Source organism: Protopterus annectens, chromosome 1.part1, assembly GCF_019279795.1.
Source record: "Protopterus annectens isolate FY-2018-M chromosome 1.part1, PAN1.0, whole genome shotgun sequence".
In the NCBI taxonomy this organism is placed as follows: Eukaryota; Metazoa; Chordata; order Ceratodontiformes; family Protopteridae; genus Protopterus; species Protopterus annectens.
The window spans coordinates 1,830,089,245-1,830,107,875 of NC_056726.1; the positions used below are offsets into that span (position 1 = coordinate 1,830,089,245).

An 18,631-nucleotide genomic window follows, 5' to 3' on the forward strand; every position below is an offset into this window, starting at 1 on the left:
AAAGCCTGAGGTGAGGGTATGATTAAACATGACACTTAGGTCAGGTGCCAGTTCATTTTGTAGTTCATGTAGTACACAGCCCAGGATGTCATCTGGTCCCATGGATGCTGTATTCTTAGCTTTGAAGAGTGCGTTTTTTACCTGTGTGGCCATTATTACCGGAATTTGGCAATCTTCTGGTATTGAGATGGGCCATTTAGGGGGTGAGGGGGGGGGTGAAGTTGGCACTGAATCGATCTGCCAGGATATTGGCAATATCCTTGGGATCAGTATATTTAATGCCATTCTGTTATAGCTCAGAGCAGTTCTGAGCATTGCCATTTAGATTCTTGACATAGTTATAGAATGCCTTGTGGTTGTCTTTGGAATCTTTGGCAATTTTATTTTCGTAACTAGCTTTAGAGGATTTTATGAGGGATCTCAGCTTTTTACTGAGGCTGGTAAGGGAGTTTTTTGCATCCTGGGATTTTCCTCTTTTCTGCAACAGTTTCTTCCTTTTGTTGTAAAGTTTGTTTATGGCAGGGGACCACCAGATTGGCTTCCTATTTTTGGAGGAGAGCATCTTGGTTCTATCTGGGATGGCACAATTCATGCATGAGTGGATGTGCTCGTACAGTGCGTTAACGTAGGACTCAGCAGTCGAACTTTCAGTTCCCGTCTGCATGGGTGTCATGAAGTTTGTAACTTCTGACTTGAATAGCATGAAGTTGGCTTTGGAGAAGTTTTTTATGGAGGTTTCCTTACTGGGGGGTGGGGGTGGGATGTGGATGTTAAGGGTGATTAGCTTATGGTCTGACCTGACCAACGAGGGGTGACCATAGGTGTGGAGCATCGATTTCCCATGTTGGTAATGACCAGGTCTAGGATATTGGATCCCCTGGTAGGACTATGGATTAGTTGATCCAGGGCATTGGAATTTATGAATTCCAAGAACCGTTGGGCAAAGGTGTTGGTACACAAGTAGTTTTCCCAGTTAATGGCAGGGTAGTTGAAATCACCCAGTATTAGGGTGTTTGGTTGTATATTAATATTTTCCAGTATGTTTAGAATGGTGTAGTGAGAATCTTGGGGCATGGTGGGGGATCTGTAGCAAGCTACAATTTGGATTGCAGTCTTACCAAGTGTTAGTTGCACCTGGAGAATTTCAGATGCATTGTGTTGGGCAACTAACCTGGTGGTGTGAATATCCTTGGTTACATATATTAATGATTGGACTTGTGAGATAAATAATGTTAGGCAAAGAGCAAATGGAACACATTTAGGAAATGATGTGTCTATTGTCTGTAAAGACCATTCAACCCCTATAAAACCAGATGATGCCCCCTGACAACTTTGGAATTCTGGATGCAAGTATTCAGCAATCTGAGGATTCAGAGTATTTAGAAGGAAAAAAAAGAAAGAAAGGAAGAAGTTAACAACAAATAACAAGGAAGAAAAAGAAACTGATTAATGACTGTAAAATAAAGAGAATATTTACTGAAAAGACACTTTTTTGTTATGTAAGACACAGATTACAGGGAATGATAACAATCTTTGTATCAGAAAACCTTCAGTTTACAGAAAAAGGCATCATTTTTCCGAAAGAGAATGTAGAAAAAAGAGGCAAGGGGCAGGTGAAAAGGAAGAAATAAAAATTGAATGTGGAAGGATTGAAGAACATTGCTGTAAGAAAAAAGAAGAGAAAGACAGATGTTGACTACATGGCTCAGGCTGTGGATGTACAAAGCCAGCTGGATGAGAACTGTATGCTTGCAAATGTAATACACAGTGAAAGCAGTAGGATTAATAAGACTAACAATGATGAAAATCATTCCTTTGTAACAATTGATAGAGCAGATATTATTGTATTAGAAGTTGAAGATTCTTCAGATCTAGTCAGAAAAGATATTGTAACTGGAGATTCAATTACTAGAGGAACTGATACTTACATTTGCAGAGAAGATAATGAACATGGAATGGTGTTATGCTTGTCAGGACCAAAAAATAGAAGACAAGCCTTGGAACGCCTTAATGTAAGGAAGTAAGGATCTGCTTTTATTCATGTCAGTATAAATGATCTCATCCACAAGGGCTCTCTGACTGTAAGTAGGGAACTTACAGCTGTCTTAGATAGGAGAGCTTGTACTGGTGTTAGGACATATTATTCACAAATTACATATAGAAAGGATAGCCAGGTCACAAAGAATGAAAATATTTTTTGGATAAATACCTACATGGAAAAAATGTCCTGTTTTAACAAATGAAAATATGTAGAGCATCCAAGCTTAGTTGTGGGCCCACATGTGTTCAGACAGGATGGCGTGCATTTGTCAAGATCAGGGAAGAGAACTTTTGCAGCAGATATTTTGCATTATTTGACAAGCACTAGGCAGGATTTTTGCCAAGTTGAAAATTTAACACTTCACAGATAGCAACATTTCATGCATCTCTGATGGTTGTTAATGCTAGGAGTATTAATAATGATTTTGTTATTGGAAAATGTATGTTCTCACGAGATTGATGCTATTGTTTGTGAAACATGGTTAAAGAACAACGACTGAAAATCATTTCTGTCAGGGTATAAATATTCTTACTATAACAGACATTCTAACAAAAAAACAGGTGGAGGTGTTATGATAGGGATTAAAGATAATTATGAGACCTGTTATTATTACATGTTCAGTAATAACATCAATTCTATAGTCTGTGTAACTGTGACAATAAAGACAACCCTGGAACAGATAACAATTGTTGGAGTATATAGACCACCAAAGTCAAGTGCAGATCACTAAAAGGAATTCATACATTTCTAACATGAAACACAGGAGGGAAGAATAATATTAGCTGGGAACTTAAATTTACCACAAACAGACTGGCATAATATTGATTCAACAACATTAGTAAGGAAATTATTCACAACGTATATTCAGGAATACCAATTGCTTCAGATTGTAAAAAAAAAACTACCAGAGAATGGAACATACTAGACATTGTTTGTGTTCCTAAAGAAATTACTGTTACTTCAAGTCACATTTTACCACCACTGATGTCCAGTGATCATGGGGTTATAAAGGTTAATTTTTTGTTAGATAATTCTGCCAAACTGAAATTTAAATCAATGCATAGAAGGTTAATTAAAAAATATATGGAAGCAAAACAGCCACTCTGTAAAACTAACTGGAGCGATGTGTTCAGTGGAAAAACCTGCAGATGGAATGTGGAAAGTTTTTAAAGAGAAATTGCTTGAGTGCAAAAAATAAAAAAAATGTTTAATATCAGGATCTAGGCATACTATGTCAGGGGGATATATTTCCATAAGAACAAGATACCTGATAAAGGTGAGAGACAAAATATATCTTCTTCTTTTGGCTGCTCCCGTTAGGGGTCGCCACAGCAGATCAACTGTTTCCATTTCTTCCTGTCCTCTGCATCTTGCTCTGTCACACCAACCACCTGCATGTCCTCTCTTACCACACCCATAAACCTTATCTTAGGCCTTCCTCTTTTCCTGTTACCTGGCAGCTTCATCCTTAGCATCTTTTTCCCAATATACTCTGCATCCCTCCTCAGCACATGTCCAAACCAACGTAATCTTGCCTCTCTGGCTTTGTCTCCAAACTTTCCAACCTGGGCTGACCCTCTAATATACTAATTCCTAATCCTGTCCATCCTCATCACACCCAGTGCAAATCTTAACATCTTCAGCTCTGCCATGTCAAGCTCTGACTCCTGCCTTTTTGTCAATGCCATTGTCTCCAACCCATATAACATAGCTGGTCTCACTACCAGTAGACCTTCCCTTTCACTCTTACTGATACTTGTCTGTCACAAATCACTCCTGAAACTCTTCTCCACCCACTCCATCCTGCCTGTACTCTCTTCTTCACCTCTCTTCCACACTCACCATTACTCTGAACTGTTGATCCCAAGTACTTAAACTCATTCACCTTTGCCACCTCTACTCCCTGCATCCTCACAATTCCTCTATCATCCTGCTCATTCACACACATATATTCTGTCTTAATCCTGCTGACCTTCATTCCTCCTCTCTCTAGAGCATATCTCCACCTCTCCAGGGTCTCCTTCACCTGTTCCCTACTCTCACTACAGATCACAATATCATCTGCAAACATCATAGTCCATGGGGACTCCTGTCTGATCTCGTCTGTCAAATAAGAAAGGGCTCAGAGCTGATCCTTGATGTAATCCCACCTCCATCTTAAACGCATCTGTCACTCCCACCGCAGACCTCACAGCTGTCACACTACCCACTTACATATCCTGTACCACTCTTACATACTTCTCTGACACTCCCGACTTCCTCATACAATACCACAACTCATCTCTAGGCACCCTGTCATATGCTTTCTCTAAATCCACAAAGACACAATGCAACTCCTTCTGACCTTCTCTGTACTTCTCCATCAACACTCTCAGAGCAAACATCGCATCTGTAGTACTCTTTCCTGACATGAAACCATACTGCTGATCACTAATCATCACCTCCCTTCTTAACCTAGCTTCCACTACTCTTTCCCATAACTTCATGCTGTGACTGATCAGTTTAATCCCTCTGTAGTTACTACAGCTCTGCACATCACCCTTATTCTTAAAAATTGGTACCAAAACACTTTTTCTCCATTCCTCAGGCATCCTCTCACTTTCCAAGATTTCATTAAACAATCTAGTTAAACACTCCACTGCCATTTCACCTAAATACCTCCATGCTTCCACAGGTATGTCATCGGGACCAACAGCCTTTCCATTCTTCATCCTCTTCATAGCTATCCTTACTTCCTCCTTGCTAATCCACTGCACTTCATGATTCACTATCCGCACATCATCCAACCTTCTCTCTCTCTCATTCTCTTCATTCATCAACCCCTCAAAGTACTCTTTCCGTCTGCTCAGCACACTCTCCTTGCTTGTGAGTACATTTCCCTCATTATCCTTTATCACCCTTACCTGCTGCACATCTTTACTAGCTCGGTCCCTCTGTCTAGCCAATTGGTACAGGTCCTTTTCTCCCTCCTTAGTGTCCAACCTTTTATACAACTCTTCATACGCCTTATCCTTAGCCTTCGCCACCTCTCTCTTTGCCATGCACCTCATCTCCTTATACTCTTGTCTACTTTCTTCATCTCTTTGACAATCCCACTTCTTTTTCGCCAACCTCTTTCTCTGTATACTCACCTGTACTTCTTCATTCCACCACCAGGTCTCCTTGTCCTCCTTCCTCTTTCCAGATGTCACACGAAGCACCTTTCTAGCCATCTATCTTACTAGCTCTGCTGTAGTTACCCAGCTATACGGTAACTCTTCACTGCCACCCAGTGCCTGTCTTAACTCTTCCCTGAACATCACCTCACAATTACCCTTTTTCAATTTCCACCATTTGATCCTTGGTGCTGCCCTCACACTCATCCTCCTCTTCTTGATCACCAATGTCATCCTACAACCACCATCCTATGCTGCCTAACTACACTTTCCCCTGCCACCACTTTACAGTCTCCAATCTCCTGCAGATTGGCCCTTCTACATAAGATATAATCCACCTGTGTGCATCTTCCTCCACTCTTGTATGTCACCCTATGCTATACCCTCTTGTTAAAATACGTATTCATCACAGCCATGTCCATCCTTTTCGCAACATCCACTACCATCTGACCTTCTGCATTCCTTTGCTTAACACCATACCTATCCATCACTTCCTCATCCCTTCTGTTCCCTTCACCAACATGACCATTGAAATCTGCTCCAATCACCAGTCTCTCTCCCTTGGGTACAGTCATCACCACTTCATCTAACTCACTCCAAATTTTTTCTTTCTCATCCATCGCACACCCAACATATAAGAAATGGAAAAGAGGTTGAACTACAACTTTGAAAATAGAAATAAGCAAGCTGGACAAACAAATTAAGCATAGTGTGAGACAAGATCAAGAAAAATTTAAAGAAGATTTATACAAAGATACTGTGCATAAAAGGAAACCTTTTTATAGATACATAAGATGTGGAAGGAGTAAAAACATACACATTGATAAACTATGTGCAGATTCTAAAAGTTATTCTCAGACACAACAGATTATAGATATATTGACAAAATCTTATCCAAATCAGTTTGGCTCCACAAATGAGGTGATAAGTTGTCCTAGTAACTTCCAGGTAATCTCAGATACTGGAATCAAATTAGATTATATTGAAAAAGAACTGCGCAAACTGGATCCAAACAAAGCACAGGCAGGAGAAGGAATTAGTAATAGTGACCCGAGAACACTTCAGCAAGAACTTATAGTACCATTATATATATTATTCACTAGGTCATATAAATATGGGGACATTTTTAAGGGAAAGGGGAGTAGGACAAACCCAGAGTCATACAGAACCTTAAGTCTACTTTCATGTTATTTTTCTGCTTATTTATTTGTTTCATTGAATATTGTGTTAAAAGATAGTACTGCGTTTTATTTTTCTATTTATTTATTTGTTTCACTTAATATTGTGGTCTCTCTGTCTCTCTGCAGTAAGTGGGGGTTATTGTTTTCACTTCATTGATAATCAGTGTTGAACTCTTAGCTTAGAGGGTTTCTCTGTGCTTATAAGTGCTAGTCACTTATCTGTGAATTTATTTCTGCTGAATATCTGTGCTGTTTGGCTAGCTGCTATGTACCTACATCAACTGTATTACAAGCTGAGATAAGTACAAACTTGCAGTGTTAAAGATAATACTGCATTTTATTTTTCTGCTTATTTATTTGTTTCATTGAATATTGTGTTAAAGATAGTACTGCATTTTATTTTTCTGCTTATTTATTTGTTTCATTGAATATTGTGTTAAAGATAGTACTGCATTTTATTTTTCTGCTTATTTAATTGTTTCATTGAATATTGTGTTAAAGATAGTACTGCATTTTATTTTTCTGTTTATTTGTGTCACTGAATATTGTGATATCTCTGTCTCTCTGCAGTTAGTTTCCCACCCTCCCTCCTTGTTCCTGTTGTGGCATTAATCTTGGTGGCTTTGGAATTGCCCACCCCTCCTGTAAATTTGTGCTTCAACACTTCTCCTGGGTCCATCTCATTTGCTCACTCAACCGAGTACAGTGAGATCATGTTTTGATTTCTGACTCTCCTACCAGTCCCATCTGTTCATCTCTATCCCAGTCTAGTGTCATTAGCTCATTCTACTTAATACAGAGAAAACATTTGAGAAGGCCAACCCACTTAGGTCCTTAACCTTGAATTATCCTCTGTTTCTCCTTTCTCCCTTTCCACTTTACAAAAAAAAAAAACTTTGCTAGAATCTCCTTCTGTTCTGACTGAGTGTGCTTCTCAGCTGATAAGTATATATTTTGGCACTTCTTAACTGTTCAAAGTTCAATTCAGAATACAGTTTGAATAAATTGCATTTAATTAAACTGTATTTGCTTTAATATTGCTACACACTCAAGTGTGCTAGCTTGCACTGCATTTGAATTGTTATTAGTGCTGTTTTAGCTGCTTTTCTGTAAAAAAATTCTAAGCTTGTTTCCTGCCTTACCTGTAACTAGTCTAGTCCAGATATATCCAGGACTGCTTGTAAGCTTCTGAGCCCCCCCAAGCCTTTCTGTGTTAGAGGGAAGCCTTCTAGCTTGTCAGTAGGAGTGGTAAACACTAGCTAGCCTAGCTACCACAAGAGTGGTTTCTGGCCCAGAAATTGTAGTTTATTGCCCGTTTGGGCAGTTTTTCCATCCCTTTCAACTTTCTGGTCTAAAAGCCCACATTTGCACTTGATTCCCACCTTTCCTGTAGCTAGTCTAGTCTAGGTACAGATTTGCTATATCCAGGACTGTTTGTAAGCTTCTGAGAGGTGCCAAAGTCTGCTCTTCAAATTTTCCCTTAGATCTGCTAGTTCTCTCCTCTCCTGTACTTTTACTAGTTTATTAGTCTAGCACTTTACCATACCATCCTTCTTGTAGCAATTATTGTAGCACACAAAAGTGCAACCAGCACTAAATGTTCTACAAGGAAAAAGCTCCAGTACATATTATTAATGCCCACCTCTCCAGAGGTGTCTAAAGGTCAGTTCTCTGTGCTTTCCCATATTAACCTGGTGAACTTGGGACTCCTGAGGTAATGTAGCAACTGCCTCATATACACCAACAACCCTCTCCTCTTACCTCCCAACACTCAGACTTGTGAGAGATGCACTTATATATCCTAATTGGAAGCCATGCACTCTCCAGCCAAGACTGGAATAGATGGTCAAGAGGAGAAGGTCAACACTTGCACCACACCACATGGAACACATAGCCCTCCAGGACACACATGAGCACTGCCTTCACATTAAAACACAAACCATGCACCCACCTTTGTGGAGGCTCTCATTAAAAATCTACCCAAACAGCAGAGACCTCCAAGTCAGAAATGCACTCAACCACCACAACACAACATTAATCATGAGACACATAAGTCTCCTAAACAATGTGCCACCCAACCAAAGCCCCTAAAGCAAAACAGCATGCTCAGCACACTAGCCATAGGTGACTCGATAGTGAGGCACACTGATGTCAAACTCAGTACGTAGAATAAGGAGAAAGTAACAGTTAGCTACCTGTCAGATGCCAGGATCCACCACATAACGCATGCACTCAGGTCCCTCAACAACAGGTACAAATATGACTCTGTCATTGTACATGTGGGTGTGAATAACCTGAGATGTACCTCCCTGGACTACATGAAAAGAGACATGGAAGAGCTCTTATATTATGTATCCCAGGCGGGTATGACCCTAGCCCTGAGCAGCATCCTATCATCACCCAGAATAATACCACAGTACAAGCAGAAAAATGATTTGATTTCAACAATTGGCTAATCTTCTGGTGTCATTCTAAAGGGATCCAGTATCTGTCTGCCTGGGATGACATGATTGACAGACCTCGATGCGTTGCCAAAGATGGCCTGCATCTATCACCCCTGGGCTTCCAGATACTGGCCAAGGCTCTTGCCACCTCTATAGTGCCTTTTATAGGTGGTGTTCCAAAGACTAAATTACCACTGTAACAGCTACAAACAAATGCAATCTGAGGTTCATGCTGCTCAATGCTAGAAGTCTAAATCTCAAAATCTACTCACTCGAAGCACTCCTTAAAATGGAGAACATCGACATTTTTGCTGTAACAGAGACCTGGTTCAAGGCAGCAGAAAGCACCCCTGTACTACCAGGCTATAACTCATTCCACACCCTTCGACCCCAGAACTTGGGCTGAAGCTCCAAAGGCAGTGGTGTTTCCATATTCATAAAGGATGCACATACCTCCAGACTGGTAGCCCAACATAATGCATCAGAGATAATTCAGGTGCAGCTAACACTGGGTAAGACAGCGATTCAGGTAGTAGCCTGTTATAGGTCCTCAACCATGTCCCAAGACTCAGACTCCACATTCCTAAGCACCCTGGAGAATATTAGGGTCCAACCTAACACGCTCATACTGAGTGACTTCAACTACCCCTCCATTAACTGGGAAAACTACTCATGCACCAATAAACTTGCCCAACATTTCCTGGAATTCATTAATTCCAATGCCCTGGACCAGCTCATTCTTAAGCCCACTAGAGGTAGCAACATCCTTGACCTGGTCATTACTAACATGGGCGACCATTGCTCTACACCAATAATCAACTCCTCCCTGGTTAGATCTGACCACAAACTAATCACCTTGGAAATCCACATCCCTCCCAACCCCCCCCACCCCCAGCCAAGATAACCAACATGAAAAACTTCTCCAAAGCTAACTTTGGGCTCCTACAAACAGAGGTGGCTAACTTCATGGCACCCATGCAAATAAATGATAGTTGCATGACCGTTGAATCATACACCAATACACTGTATGAACACGTACACAAATGCATGGATCACGCCATACCCAATAAAACCAAGATGGTCTCCTTCAAAAAGAGGAAGCCAATCTGGTGGTCTCCTACCATAAACAAACTCTACAACAGAAGGAGGAAAGTGATGCAGAATAAGGTGAAGTCCCAAGACTGGAAAAACTTCCTTATCAGCCTCAACAAAAAGTTGAGATTCCTCAGCAAATCCTCTAATGAAAACAGAATTGCAGCAGATAGTAAAGACAACCACAAGGCCTTCTATAGTTATGTAAAGAATCTCCACGGCAATACCCAGATTTGCTCTGAGCTACTGCACAATGGTACCTCCTATACCAAGCCAACAGATATTACCAATATACTGGCCAACAGATTCAGTGCCAACTTTACCCCTCTCCCACCCAAAGGACCAATCACAATACCAGTAGATTGCCAGGCACCCAGTATTACTGCTGCACAGGTTAAAACAGCACTGTCCAAGGCCAAGAATACAGCTTCTATGGGACCTGACAACGTCCCTGGCTGTGTTCTACATGAACTACAGAGGGAACTGGCACCTCACCTGTATGGCCTGCTCAATCACAGCCTCACCTCAGGCTTTGTCCCTACCAAATGGCGCATTGCTATAGTCATCCCTCTCCACAAAGGAAGAGCGACTACAGATCCTGGGAACTATCACCCCATTAGCCTGACAAGTCTGTTATGCAAAGCTATGGAATGCACCATCATGGACCTAATAAACAAGGATATAGGGAATCTCCAAACTCTGGATCCCACACAGTTTGGTTCTATGAAGGGTAGATCATGCCTGCTCAACTTGTCTGACTTCTTTGAGTCAGTCACCAGAGCTGTGGTTGAAGGCAAGGTGGTTCATACAGCCTACCTTGATATGGCCAAGGCCTTTGATACCATCCCCCACTCAGGAATCATAGAAAAACTCAATAAGCTAGGCATCAACCCCTATATCACTAGGTGGGTTGCAAACTAGCTCAGAGATAGACCCCACAGTGTGAAAGTAGTTGACTTCACATCAGACTGCCGACCAGTCATGAGTGGAGTCCCAGAGGGATCGGTCCTGGGTCCTCTCTTGTTTGGTATCTACTTCTCAGAAGTCCAAGCCAACACGAAGGGACTCTGGCTGACAAAGTTCGTCATTATTAACTCCCCAAGCGATGTTGACATCCTACAGAAAGACCTCACTGAGACCAATGACTGGTGTCAGAACCATGGCCTTAAGCTCAATGCCAAAACATGTGTCATCATCCCCTTTGGGAAAACCCCAGTTCCAATGAATTACCACATCGATAGTAGTCCACTGAACACAGAAGGTGTTATAAGAGATCTGGGAACACAGGTTGACAGCAACCTCTATTTTGACCACCACACTGCCACTGTGGTCAGAAAGTCCTTCTATGTGGCATATCTCAATACTAAGAGTTTTGCATCCAGGAAGAAAGTGGACATTGTCTCCCTCTACTCTTCCCTCATTAGGCCAGTCATCGAGTACAATGCCCCATTTGGCATGTACCTCACTAGACAACTGCAACAACTGGACAGGCTGCAAAAGAACCTCACAAAGAGGAACCTAGGCCTTAAACACTTGTCCAATATGGACAGACTCAAAAAACTCCAACTACTCTCTGTCTCATATCGCTTACTTAGAGGTGATCTCTGCTTGACTTATAAAGCCATGTCTGACCCAGCTTTGTTAGAAATGCTACATCTAAAGAAATCCTAATCCCTCCACACCACATGCTCCAGTGATCTCAACCTCATTACCACAATCAACAGAACATGCTGGAAGGACAGGTTCATAACCCAGAGACTGCCCATGTTATGGAATAAACTTCCCATACATGACAAACAGAGCACCTCACTGGCCCTCTTCAAGAGAAATCTTGATGAGTGGATGGGAAATAGAAAATTCACCCGGGGATCACTCCAGTGACTCTACTCGACTGAGGCACTGGGAACTAAGGTCGGGTGGCATGATGCCAGGGTAATCCTATGGGCTAGGCTTGTAAAGGCTCCAGGGCCATTAGCCTAGTACACACCTAGGAACTTATGAACCTATGTTCTGGAAAAATAATGGAGAAGGTAATATTGGATAAATTATTGTCAGAGTTGGATAGGTTGGGACTTATATAGCAGCATACATATGTTGAAAAATGATCTATTACCACCTGTAACATGATGTTCTATAACAGTATAATAACAGCTATGAAGAAAAAATTGTGCTATGACATAATTTATATAGAATTAACTTCAGCATTTGACAGGGTTATACACAAAACACTGATCAATAAATTAGAACAACTAAGTATTGATGTTCTCTTGAAAGATGGATAGCTGCATGGCTTACAAATAGGACATGGCAAGTATCATACAGCAACTGGACAGGTGAAATTCTTAGTTACAGTCAGGGTGTCCCACAGGGCTCTGTCCTAGACCCTTACTTGTTTAGATTGTATCTTTCAGACCTAATTTTTTTCATCTGAGGTGTTCTGCAGTCTGTATGCAGATGACCCAACATTGGGTACATTGATTCATGTGTTACAGATAAGGCATGTCTGCAAAGGAAGTTGACTAAATTTACCATTTGGGCACAGGAAAATAATATGCTGATAAATACATCAAAAATAAGCATATGAGATTTGGTAGGCATAAACTGAAAGGTGAATATTTAATACAGCACACAGTGACTGAAACTGTAGACTCATTTAAGGACCTGGGTATATGGGTAGATCCAGTTATGAGTTTTCTAATCATATCAACCAATTGGTTAATGATAGTTATAGAACTATAGGTTGTATAAAAATATTTATAAAGTCTAGGAAATCAGAAATGATGAAGTAAGCCATTGTTTGTTAGTTAAGAAGACCCAAACTTGAGTATGGAATAACAATATGGAAACCTTTAAAGAAAACAAGCATGAGTAAACTGGAAAGAGTACAGAGAAAAATAAATCAAGAGCATCCATGGATGTGAACATTTAAGTTATTATGAAAGACTAAACTATATGAACTTGCACAGTGTCTCTTAACAGATATCTGAGAGGAGATCTCATTCAAGTATATAGAGCATTTAGAAACAACTACCTCTGGGAATGTTTGGGGTTCAGTGTTGTTAATTAGCTTATTTGCTAATTAATTAGAATTAGAATTAGTTCATTTTTGCTAATTAATTAGAATTTGAATTAGCTGTCTGACATATTTCATTAATTAGAATTAGTAAACGTTGAAATTAATTAAGGTACTTGAATTTTTAATTTGCAACTTACTGCCGACTGTCTTAATTTGCAGCTTTGAAAACAATGTAGTCAATGTCAAATCATAAAAGTTAAACAGTATCTCTAAGCACATGTTTAGCTAACTACTCAACTGCACAGTAAAACATATTTAAAACCATAAAATAGTAAAATCATCAAACAGCAATGTTCATTAAATGGTCTCTGTTACACTTGGCATTGACAAGTAACTCCAGTGATCTATCACTAAGTCTACTTCGCCTAGCTGAAACAATGTAGCCAGCAGCACTGAAAAGCCTTTCAATTTTTGCTGAAGTAGCAGGTATACAGTGGCGCTTAAGATGTAACTTGTATAAGGCTGGAAATGATTCTTGGCACACAGTGTCACTCCAACAGACTAGCAGCTCCAAGTTGCTGCATGTTGATGATAAATATGATCCCAATTCTGATTCAGTGCTGTTTGTTGTTGCACTATTGTTTTCCATCATGTACAAAAACAGAATGTCCAGCTGTGAAGCTTATGGTTGCTGCTGTGGTAATGGGGCATGGGGCAACTACTTAATTATATGATTGACTTAGCACTTGCATCTCAGTTAATAATGCCTCTCATGCTGTGTTGCTGTCATCTGGATCTGTTGTTCACCTCAGTATGAATCGTGGATCCACAGCTGTGGTGATCAGGCAATGTGCCTGGTGAAACAGATAATCAGATCTGTTGCTCAATTATGCCAAGAGACCAGACTTGACTGATGTACAATGGATAGATGATATATGTATATATATATATATATATATATATATATATATATATATATATATATATATATATATATATGTGTGTGTGTGTGTGTGTGTGTGTGTGTATATATATATATATATATATATATATATATATATATATATATATATATATATATGTAATTTTGATATTGCAAAGTAGACCCATCTCTCTCTCTCTGTCTCTCTCTCTCTCTCTCTCTCTCTCTCTCTCTCTCTCAGTTTACCCTCCACATCAGGGTTACAAGGGAAGTTGCCCCTGCCAAAAACACAAAAAAATGTTTTTCAGCAATTATTTCATGGTTCAGTGATTCTGATCAACAGTAGTTTGACTTTAAATGACTCACGGTCAGTGTATTTTAATATTAATTAAAAAAGGGTATCACAATAAAGGTTGAGAAACAAATGAAAGATATGCATAAAAGATTTATATTGGGGAAAGATTTGCTGGTGTGGCATAAGAATTACGCTCACTGCAGTATATATTTCACTAAAATCACTGAGGCAAGATATAAACAATATTATTGGAGATGTTATAGCATTTTATCAAGGATATCTAGAAGTGGCTGGCAACTGGAAAACTATAGGGAATAATGAAAACATCTCTAAAGGGGGGGGTCTATATTAATTATTCAAAATACGTATTTGTTGAATATGTATTCAGTGAAAGCTAAACAGCGAAATTCCTTACAGCGAAGCAAGGAATTTTTCCCAGAGTTAGGAACCACTCACCCTCTAGCACTCTGGGACATACACCACACTAAATTAAACCCACCCAGGTGGAGGGCTTCTCCATCAACACCCCTGAATGTGGGGGACTGTGCCCACCACATGCCCCTAACTACATATACCAACTCCTTTATCGCACTATGCTGGGGAAAAAGGCAAAGTTGTGATGATGGACCAGTGGTTCTTAACCTTGGGAAAAATTCAGTGTTTTACTTTAATGTATTTTGCTGTTTAGCCATCAATGAATATGTATTCGATGAATACAGATTTTAATGAACTAAGATAGACCCCCCCCAAAGGGTCAACGTATCATAAAATATTGGTTAGGAGCAGATACTTAGAGAAATTTAAGCATGTATTTTGGCTTATCTGTGTAACAAAAATAAGACAGAATAATTTGGAATAAATGCTTTTGTAGAGAAGTGTGGTGCTGGAACATTTAATAGATTTTACATATATAAACCATACTGTAATATGATACAAACTACAAACACATCATCTGACAATGTCAGACCATGCAACTATACAAATTAAGATTTGTTACCAAGTAAAAGTATTTCTTCTACAAAGGAATATATTTAATGACTGCCTAGATAAAAAGGTATCAGAATAATGATTGAGGAACTGATAAAAGATAGGTACAGAATATTTACAGTGGTGAAAGATTTAAGTGAAATGTTATTACATTTAAATCTAAGTACAGTAGTGTCAATTATCTGAACGTCAATTATCTGAAACATCAATTATCCGAACACAACCTTCCAACGTACTGGTTAGGGGCAGATACGTACCTTAAAATTTACTCCTTCCTGTAAATACTTAAGTCCCAAAATTTCAATAAGCCCAGTGTAGTTACCACCACATTTAATAATATTAACAGAACTCTTGTGATTCAAAAGGATGTTTTGGATAACAATAATACATTAGGTTTAATAGGTTTCAATGCAGAAAAGAATGCAGAAAAGAATGCAACAAAGTTAGATGGGAATTTAAGAAAAGACCTTTGAGGGAGTTGGGTTCCTACAATTATGGCCATCTGCACAGAAGCTAAAGATAGTGTGAAGTGTGGGGTCTTAAAAAAAGAACTGCACAGGGTTGTCCACTTTGCTTTCTATTTAGAGCCATTAGCCAGAGCCAATAAAAAAAACAATCAAATATAACTGGATATAAATGCCACTGATAAAATAAACCTATTTGTGAGTGATACATTATATATTACTAACCTTGAACATGTTATATAATGGACTGTATAGGATTCTGTAATGAAAACTGAGCATGAAGAAGGCATTGATACAGAAGAAAGCACTTACAATGTAGATTTATTTAATAATGTAGACTATAATACAAGATATGAATTCAATGGTGCAACTGTTAAATTTGTAATATGGTGATAATAAGGAAATCTGGCCATCAGTTAACTGCTGCTTTCAAATTATTTTTCATATAGCTAATTTGAATGTTTAAGTCTTTTTCTGTAAGGATCAATGTTAAATCAATATGGATATCAAGACTAGACAAAATATTTGTTTGTGATATACAGACTGATGTGCTTAAGAATGGCAAGTTATTGAAAGTTAAATGTAAGCACCTGGGAATACTTGTAGGCCACATTATGAGTATTATATAAACATTTTAAGGTTAACTGAGTCAGTAGTTCTGGAAACCATACAATAGGATGAGCATAAGCAGTCTGCTAATGCATTGCCACCTGTTTATTCTGATTGTGCTGAGTTTCTTGTTTAAATGTTTTACTGTTGATGGTAACTCCCAGACATTAGCACACATAAACCGTTTCTGTTGCATTTGAGTTTACTGTAAGAATGTGGGAATTTTTACTTGTTTTATTGGTTGAAAGTTGATGGCCAAAATCAATTACTTTTGTTTTCTTTTGATTGGGTATTTTACTATTATATTTAGCCCAGAAAATAGGGAACTAACTGATAACTCCCTTTGTTTACAAGATTTGTATTCCAGACACTCTGTAAAATAATGAAATCATCACAATATTAAATAAGCCTTAAAATTCAGGAGTGGAGATACACAATATGATAACAAGAGTGAGAGCCAAAGGAGTTATGACTGTGGACTAAGGGTTTGCAAGCTCACCTGATGTCTGAGAAACTGCTAAATGAATGTTTCCTAACTGACAGAAACTGATCAAAAGACTTTTCTTCCATATGGTGGACCAGAAAAGGTATATGTACATTTATTTAGTCATTTGTAAAAGCTTCCTAGGAACCATTCTGTCAAAACCTTTTTCATAGGTTCATAGGTGTGTACTAGGCTAATGGCCCTGGAGCCTTTACAAGCCTAGCCCAAAAAAATTGCCCAGGTACCATGCCACCTGATGTTAGTTCATAGTGCCCCTATCCAGTAGGGCAACTGGAATGATCCCTGGAGTGAACTTTCTCTTAGCCATCCACTCGGCAAGATTTCTCTTGAAGAGGGCCAGCGAGGTGCTCTGCTTGACATGAATGGGAAGCTTATTCCAGAGTATGGGCAGTCTTTGGGAGATGAATCTGTCCCTCCAGCATGTTCTGTTAATTGTATACTTTGTAACAAAGCAGCCAAAAGGACTTTCAAAAGTCAACTCCAACAAAAGTTATAAATCAATAAAATTGATTGAGAATCTGAAATTAGTATTAACATTGTAACAAAAGTAAAGTCAATGATATTCCATGATGTGTGCGCAGCATCACACATGCACATCAGGTAACTACTAGCATGTTCACACCTGCAACTGCATGAGGAAATCAAAGATCTACTCAAGTGTAACTTTTGGTCAGAGTTGAGCAGTCTGGTACCAGACTAAACCCATTAGGGTCTAAAACACTAGTTGCTGTCTCTCAGACCACCTTAGTGCTTCTTGCATGGTTGCTAGTTATAGGCATTAACTGTTCATCAATGGAAGTCTTTAAACCACATTTTCCTACTAATACATGGGAATGGGGAAATAGTGGCAGGTACCAACCCAAACCCAATTTGGCCAATGCTCAGGCTGTAGGGAAAGAATCCATGCCCCTAAGATAATCTGAAAAGAACACATCCCTGGTGTTATCACAATTTTGGGGGGGGACACTAAGGAAATAGCCACTAGGAGAGAAGAACAAGTTTCAGATGCGTGTGTTCTGGCTGTTTTCCAGAAATCACTGACTGAAAATACACAACTTACTGTGTGTTCGCGTCACCATCTGCAATCTCCAGCACTGAATCTGTCAAACAAATCAAGCAGGCTATGTTCATGAGGACTTAGTACTTGAAACCATGAAATTCATCTGAGTGAGACAATTAAGAGTCAACTTTGTACAGCTAGCTGGCTTACAGATAAGAACATTTTTCTTAACTAAACTAGACTTCCCAGACTGTAATACGATTCTTTACATCTGGTTCAAGACAAGATTTCACAAGGCCTGACATGGAAGGGGTTACCAGGACAATTCAGCAACTTTTGAGGATGGGGTACTTTGAGAAAATAACAGGTTTTGTAGTTGGGAGCCCCACACTCGCCCATCCCATCACTTGCACAGTATGTTCTCATATGCTGTCATGCTGCTACTTATAAAAATAGGAAAAAAATCTTCACACTGAGCATGGCCAGTACTACAGTCTTGTCTTTTGTGCCTGTCAGATCACTCAAACCAACCCCCATCCTGCATGAAAACTGAGGAATGGTACTTTAAGAAATAAGTGTACAAAGGAGGTTAAAAGGAGCACAAAGTAATCATCACCGACTGAGAAGGATACCCACCCATGTTTAGAAAGCATTATCTTCAAAGATGGTCTCAAGATATGTGTGACTTGCAATGAAACTAGAAGGGTAACAGGGCAGTTGTATGTGCAACAGCCATGCCGACAGCATGTAGCTACCCAGCCACACACATGGTTCTTCCATTATCAAGCCTCTGTGCATATGCATTTAACACTGATCTCATGGCATCAGACAGGTTCTGAGCATTTGTGGCAACTGACACTACCTGCAGTAGTCTCAGAAGAAACAAGTCCAACCACATTCACATCCAGTCTCCAGATATC

General features: G+C 39.5%; 1 non-coding gene across 1 annotated transcript; it reads right to left on the bottom strand.

Moving 5' to 3' along the window:
- Positions 1–17,280: 17,280 nt before the first annotated feature.
- On the bottom strand, positions 17,281–17,454 carry LOC122817496. Its single transcript, XR_006367288.1, has one exon.
- Between the last annotated feature and the right edge of the window lie 1,177 nt (positions 17,455–18,631).